General features: G+C 45.4%; 1 long non-coding RNA gene across 2 annotated transcripts; it reads left to right on the top strand.

The window, feature by feature from the left end:
• The first annotated feature begins 260 nt into the window (after positions 1 to 260).
• LOC146207073 (uncharacterized) lies at positions 261 to 2,995 on the top strand. 2 transcript variants are annotated; one of them, XR_014705419.1, is made up of 5 exons: positions 261 to 556; positions 963 to 1,116; positions 1,266 to 1,412; positions 1,553 to 1,686; positions 2,802 to 2,995. It is a non-coding gene; the product is annotated as an uncharacterized LOC146207073 (long non-coding RNA). The 2 variants fall into 2 exon arrangements; XR_014705415.1 differs by lacking the exon at positions 261 to 556 and adding an exon at positions 565 to 792.
• The last annotated feature ends 4,360 nt before the right edge of the window (positions 2,996 to 7,355 follow it).

The following is a 7,355-nucleotide window of genomic DNA, read 5'->3' as shown; positions in this document are numbered from 1 at the left end:
TTCTTGAACGACGAGGGAGGGGGGGGGGAGGGGGAGTACGTGAAAAAGAAAGAAAACTGCTTCTCGCTGCGCGGGACCCGCTGCCCCCCATCGGCCCATCTCTTTTCCTTGCGGCAAAGCGGAAAGAACCACGGGGAGGCGAAAGGCATCGAGGCACCCTACCGCGGGGGGCGACAGGAATGCCGAGGCAGAGAGAGATAGCGCGAAAAAAAAAAAAAAAAAAAGAATTGCATGCACCGCACACAGGGAGATTCTCGCTGCTTTTTGCAGCTTCTCTCCCCCCCTCCTCCCTTCTTGAGGTCACATGTCCAAATGGCGGGAAAACACATCCCGCGCGAGCTAAGATGCGCGGCCGCGGCGTCACTCAGTCGACGGCCAGCCTCCGTGTGGGCGCGATGCGTACTGCCTAATCTTATCGTCCGCTTTTATTTCGCGCAAATTCAATCTGTCTCAACCTCCTGGTGCAGTCAGCGTTTGAAAAGGACAGCCCATATATGCAGCTGATGATTGCAGCCGCTTGTACAGATTCTTCGTGCCGAAGTTCACCAAAACATGCGTAAGTACAGTACTCACGGATTGAAATAGGACACTCGGAGCGCGTGGCCGTCGCTGCATGCAGCGCCGCCCGTGGATGCTCATGGAACCAAGGTGCTGCATTGTGGTATAGCGCGAGGGGGAGAACATCTAAAAAGCAGAACTGCTCCTTCCGGTCGCCAATAAGCCGGCCTGTTGTTTACCACACTGCCTGCGTGGCGCTGCAAGGCTTGCGCTCCGAGTGTCCTATTTCAATCCGTGAGTACTGTACATGATCTTTCGGTCTTAATCAGAGGAGCTTTTTGCTAGATTCGATATTATACTGAACATAATAATGTATTGTTTTGGAGCATATGTTCGTCTTGTTATATACCCCTTGCATCTTTCTTCATATATATATATAATTGGTGTGGGCGCTGATCGCGCAGGAAGACTTGCTGAGCCGTTTGGAAACAAGGCTGCGGCTGGCTGCGGTGGCAGAATTGGCTCATTTTGCAGTCTGGGTCCTTCGGTATCTCCTGCCCCAAAATGCTCGCCTTTTAACATACCTATACCGATATACCATAACACTATACCGATCAGGTAAGTCCAATTAGCACATATTTTGTTCGATACGACAATATACTGCAACTGTTTCTGGAGCGCGTATATATATGCGCATCTTGTTACTACGTGCATTTTTTTTTTTTTTTTTATAATCGATGTGTGCGCATTTCGCTCTGATTGCGCAGGAAGACGTGCTGAGCCGACTTGGAAACGATGCTGTGGCGGTGGAATTAGCTCTTTTCGCTGCAGTCCGAGGTCCGATCTCCTCTGCCCCAAAACGCCCGTCTTTCACTTCATATCGAAGTGCATGCACTGACATGTATACCCATCAGGTAAGTCAAATTAGCGCTGATTTTCTTCTATACGATAATGAACTGCAACTAATTATGTATTGTTTTGAGACTTATGCGCATCTTGTTACTGTAAATGCATATTTTGTAATTGGTATGCGCGCCTTGCGCTGATCGTGCAGGGAGGCGATATCAGCTGATCTGGAAACTGGCTGCGACAGTGGAAGCTCGTTTCGCCGAAGCCCGAAGTCCTTGGTCTCCTCTACACTAAAACGCTGGCCTTTCACTTCTTTATGGCGGTGCACTTGCCGGACAGGTATTAGCGCTGATTTTGTTTGAAAAATTCGATTATCCGACTCACATCGATGGGACGCATGCAACCCAGTTAAATGTCAAATGCTATCACTGATATAAATATTGCAGCACCCCTCGCCATAGGAGCGATCAGAAGCTGTACAAGCATCATCGCTGCTGCCAAGCAAGCTCGTGCCAGGACTGAGTACAATGTTTATGCCGTGTTTATTATTATTATTATTATTATTATTTTTTTTTTTGCTGCTGTAATGATGTCTATACGTGAAAATTGATGATTGAGTGATGCGGTATGCTGGCAAGGTAAGTGAGCCAGTGCGTTCATTTTGTGGATTTTGGAATTATATATGTGATGCACACAGATCTGAGCCGTTTCACATTGATTTTGCTCTGTGCGCTTGCTTTCTGGGCAAGCAGTTGTATTTTCATCGTGCGGATTATTTCCTGGTGCTTACATGCTCATGAGGTGTTCAGCTAACCTGTTTCAAGCTTTAAAAATTTACAACGGGTTCTATAAGCTTCTAAGAGTTGGGCTGTCTAAATAGCCGAATTTTTAAAATAATGCTCGGTTGTTAAATAACGAAAATAAATCAGATGACTTATCGTTAAATATCCGGTCGCTTTTGCTGTAAAAGTTCCATCTAGTTTGAGAAAATTAAGCTGTATTCTACGGAATAAACTTATTGTAGGTTTCATGTAAATATCGCGGAAACTGTTTGTTCAGCCGCGTTGGAATCCCTCATACGCGCTCTATGACAAGCGCGGACACTTGGTTTTGCTAGAATTATTAAATTGCAGCATTAGCATTCAAGAACGCGCTTCGGGAGGATAAGGTTTGACTGCGCTACGGTTTCAAATTGCAACATCATGACTCCAGCAAAACGAAGTGATCGCGCCTTTCTCGCGGATTCACGGATCCTGATTACCTATTGCGGCTTTGCGCTAATGCGTTTTCAGTAGGGTCGCATGAAGTCAAGCGCATAAAATATATTGATGTGATAGTGCAGTTGGTGGCAGTGAGCAGACATTATTTTTTCTACCTTTCACCCTATATTTGCCTGCAATGTAAAAGTCTAGGCGAAAAGGAAATATTTCATTAAAACACTTGTCTTCGTACAGCTGACCAAGATGGAACCTGCCGCAGATCCGACCAGTCGCAGACATCAAGTGATCGACAGGCTGCCAAAAGAAGGAGACCAAGCCTCAAGCCCATCTTCCATATGTGGCACACGCGCAGTCATATATCCACGCTTATTAAAAAGCAAATCGCGAGCTTTTTCTGAACGCTGTTGACAAATAAATTTTTCACCAAATACTGCAGCTTTTGTTTCTTCATGACATCAGAAAAGCTACTGCTTTTCTTGATGCATTTGTATGTGCTACCCCGTTATATATGCATGGCCCACGATATATTAAATGCATGGCATGATACCTGCACGAGGGGCGATGCCGGCCACTAACCGGCGTCGGGAAGCAACCGGCCGACGTATGGTCTTTCGTCAGCAAAATGCTAGGGCAGACGAGCGGTCGACCATTCAGTAACGCTGGCAGACGGCAGGCCCACGTGCGGCAGGTGGTCGGTCACGTCGGGCCAAAAGGTTGGGCCGTAGTCGATTGCCTAAAATCGGCCAACGTTAGGTCAGTGTCAATCCCCGACGCCGGCCCTCATTCGGGTGCCGAAGGTCGGCCGGCCACTTTTTGGTCGGCGAGAAAGGTCGGCCCTATCTTTTGCCACGCACTTTTTTTTGCTTGGGAAAGCTGCGACAACGCGTTGGGTGAAAGGACCACCCAAGTACATTGTACCAACCTTTTTTTTTTTTCTGTTTCCGGCTCTCCGTGTAGTGCCATAGTTCAGGTCATCCAGCCGAAATAAAGGAAGCGAAGCTCGACGCTATTCTCAATGATGCAGCGCGGAGGCGAGCAATTAATATATACGAGTACGCGCCGCGGCGCCCGCTCCTGAAACACTCCACCCACCACTCGGATTGAACACACTTGTCGATTTCTTTGACCTGAAACCGTATTTACATCGTATCTTTAATGATGCCAATAATAAAAAAAAAAATTTACAGCAGCGGCCGCACAACAAAGTTGTACCGGTGGTATGAGACTGCTCAGGACGTGCTCCATCACGAATGTTCACAAAAAAAAAAAAGAAAGAAAAAAAGAAAACAACAAATAAGATTGGAACCATTGTCATTTGAAGTACCCAGCGGAGCGAGGTATAGTCGTCGTTACCGAAAACCTGAACTTGAGCGTCACCTCTCGCTGTTCCAGAGCGCAGCGAGAAGCAGACACCACCCATCCTCCTCCGCCGCCGCCGACCGCGCGTCACGTGACAGTAACGAGGGATTGTTCTTCTACCATGGGATTGCCTTGGTACAGATTGTTGAAGAAATGCGTTTGCGTGGGCGAATAATTGATATACTATACCTTTATTTGTTAACTTTAACAGGAACCTATTATTTTATGGGAAATAATGACTATTTCTGCGTTTCCAAACGGCTAAACATGACGTAGGCGAGTACTTCTAATTCCGGCCTACAGGGTCGCATAATCGCTTCAGGAACGCAAAAATGCTGTGATTTCAGAATGGTATTATTAAATGCAGAAGCAATATTTCGACGAGATATTTTGGAATCGGCATGCTTAATGTTTACTGAAGCAAGGGAAATTGCAACTGGGCAGCTACATTTTCGTTTCACGAATTTGTTAACCATGCGCAACTTGCTGAGTTGTAAAATCATAGTAAAATCTATACGAGAAAACGTTTGCACTCGAGCCTATCGTGCGACATGCCTACACTTGTGAAAACGTCGCGAGGATTTTTTTTTTTTTAATGGACAGCCGCTTATCTTTTTCCCTTGAGCTTTACGGCAACTATAGTTTCTAGAAGGAACGGCTGTAGCTACTAAATAACTAAAGGTTTAGTACTCTCCTTCAGCTTTGACAAACCAGGACAGCACCTTGCGCATGTTGGTTATGCATGTGAGACCGAACCGCGCAGAACAACCGGACAAGGAGATGAGAGAAAAAAAAGTCAGCACTTGTCTTTTTCTTGACCCGTTCTGCGCTGTTCTGGCACGAATTTGACATACCGTCGCCGCGATACAGTTGGGCTGTGAGCTCTGGTGCCTGCAACGCCTTCTTTTATACAACACAGGCATACTGGGAGGCCATGCAAGCCGCGGGCTCTAAAAAAAAAAAAAAAAAAGACCGAGCTGAGCAAAAGTGAGATGAAAACAAAATTGTTGTTGCTTTGTCCTTACAGATATTCAAAGGCTCCTCAGAACTTCACTGCATTATTGACAGCGAGATAATGCCAAAGCTACACTAGAGCCATGCAGCACCTTATAGTGCATGATACTGAGCTTGTCTCGCACTGAAAGCTCTTACCATGTTCTTAGATTATCATATTGAAGTAGCTTTAAACCCATGCTTGTTAATACAGTAATAGCCATAAATTGAATCTATGGCATCATGCTCACATACAAGGCTTCTGATAACTGCTGGCCACATGATGTGGGCTATAGCAGAAACCTGTACCTGGTCATCTTACAAGCATTTGTGCAATTGATGCTTTTAATGTGTTGTAAAAGTTTTTGTGTTTTGTTTCTGTATGGGAATGTTTTCCTTGTTGAAGGCTAACATTTGGCTTGCTACAGCAAAAACCTGTACCTAGTCATCCTAAAAACAGCACCGCAGTTGGCGCTTTTAGTGTGTTGTAAAAGTATTTGTGTTCTGCTTTTGTATGGCAATGCTTTTTTCATTGAAGACTATAGTATGAGGCTTCCATAAATTTTTCAGATGCCATTTGCTGTAGCCGATTTCGTAGGCCAACAGGAAGCAGCGCTTTGAGCATGGATAAACTGTCATCCAAGGGGAAAAAACAGCAACATCCCTTTGCATTCTCATTTCTTTTGTATGGCTAAAAGTGAGTATTGTATCATTATCTATATTATTAATATTGAATCATGATTGTCAGTGTTGAAGTTGTTTGAGCGTGATGATTTTAAACACACAGGACATCCCTTCGACAGTAATGTTTTTAGCTTGTTTACATGTAGGATGTAGAACTGGTTTCAACAAACTTTATGCAGCAAATTCTTTTTACATTGTCCACCATGTTACTTTTTGTCATTGTCCATTGAAGTAAATAGCCAGTATTTTACGTTTACACAGTCGTCCACTCTTAGCTTGAATGGGAATGTGTGGCATGCAGTTTGCAAAATAGCAATGCATCCGTCACAGCCATGCATCAAGGCTAAGTGGCTTGTGCGTAGAGGGACCAGCCGCTCCAGCTTCACGTCATCTGCCTCTTTGCTCCGGTGTGCAGACGTGCATTGAGGCAAAGTGGTTTATGTGTAGAGAAACCAGGAGCTTCTTTGTCACATCTGGCTGTTTGTTACGGTGTGCAGATGCACGTCGAGGCAAAATGGCTGATGTGTAGAGGGACCATGAGCTGCTGCTTAACGTCCTTCGCCTCTTTACTACAGTGCACAGCCGTGCATTGATGCTAAGTGGCTTGTGCATAGAGGGCCCAGGAGCTGCAGCTTCACGTCTGCCTCTTCGCTCAGGTACGCAGGTGCGTATTGAGGCAAAGTGGCTTCTGCATAGAGGGACCAGGAGCTGCTGTGTGACGTAGTCTGTATATTTGCTATGGTGCGCATCGAAGTACAATGGGGGCTCATGTGTAAAGGTACCATGAGCTGCTGCGTCATGTCGTCTGCCTATTTACTATGGTGCGCAGGCATGCATCAAGGCACAGTGGCTTATGCGTAGAAGCACCAGGAGCTGTTGCTTCACATCTGCTATGATGCACAGCTGCGTATTGTGGGTGGTGGTGGAAAACATCTCCATCAGATAAAAATACAGGATGTTACGCACTAGCTGACCCTGAGGGGGCCTGTCCTGACAAAAACAAGGGGTCCCTAGTTTGAGACCCCAGTGGCGGTAGAGGGACTAGAGGCTGGTACTTCATGCTGTCTGCCTCTTCGCTACGGTGTGCGGCTGCTATGGATGCATTGGAATCTCGAAAAGTGCATGCCACGCACTCGCATGTTCAGCCTAAGAGTGGACAACTGTGTACCTGCTATAGCTTTGTTATTCGTAGAGTAAAGCTAGGCCAAGTTGGATAAATTATAGCTCACCTCATATGTGGTCAGCAAAGAAAAGCCACTCCAGAAAATTTGATGCATTTACTGTCATAGGATTCTTATTCATATACATGCTACTGACAAGTCAGATTCTTCACCCTCAGAAATGCCAGAAAAACAACCAAGGGTGCGTCTGTAATAGTCTAGCTTGCTCTTTCTCTGCAGACTTGAGTCAGATGTGTGTTCCATTGCTGTGGGTGGGACAGGTGTGAATCTTTGATTTTAAGCTTGCAACAAGTATGTTATTGTAGTTTAAAGGCAAAACGGTACTAATCGTAGCCCCCCGTGACCTTTATCCCCTTTTAATAGTGTTGCCAGACACTGAATAATTAGTTTACTCTGCACTGTTTCTGTCTAGTTAATGTGCAGAGATGTACATACACTTATATGACTTGGAGTTGTCGACTTTGCACTTAGAAACATTGTAGCGTTATCTGATGTGTTGCTTTCATTCCTTTAATGATTTCTGTAAGGGATCGGTGGGTATGCTAGGCACCATTATTACAGTCTACTCTTT

Source organism: Amblyomma maculatum, chromosome 1 (assembly GCF_055883805.1).
Source record: "Amblyomma maculatum isolate TAMU_Amacu chromosome 1, ASM5588380v1, whole genome shotgun sequence".
In the NCBI taxonomy this organism is placed as follows: domain Eukaryota; kingdom Metazoa; phylum Arthropoda; class Arachnida; order Ixodida; family Ixodidae; genus Amblyomma; species Amblyomma maculatum.
The sequence above is the reverse complement of the archived record's forward strand: the minus strand, read 5'-3'. Positions and strand labels throughout refer to the sequence as shown.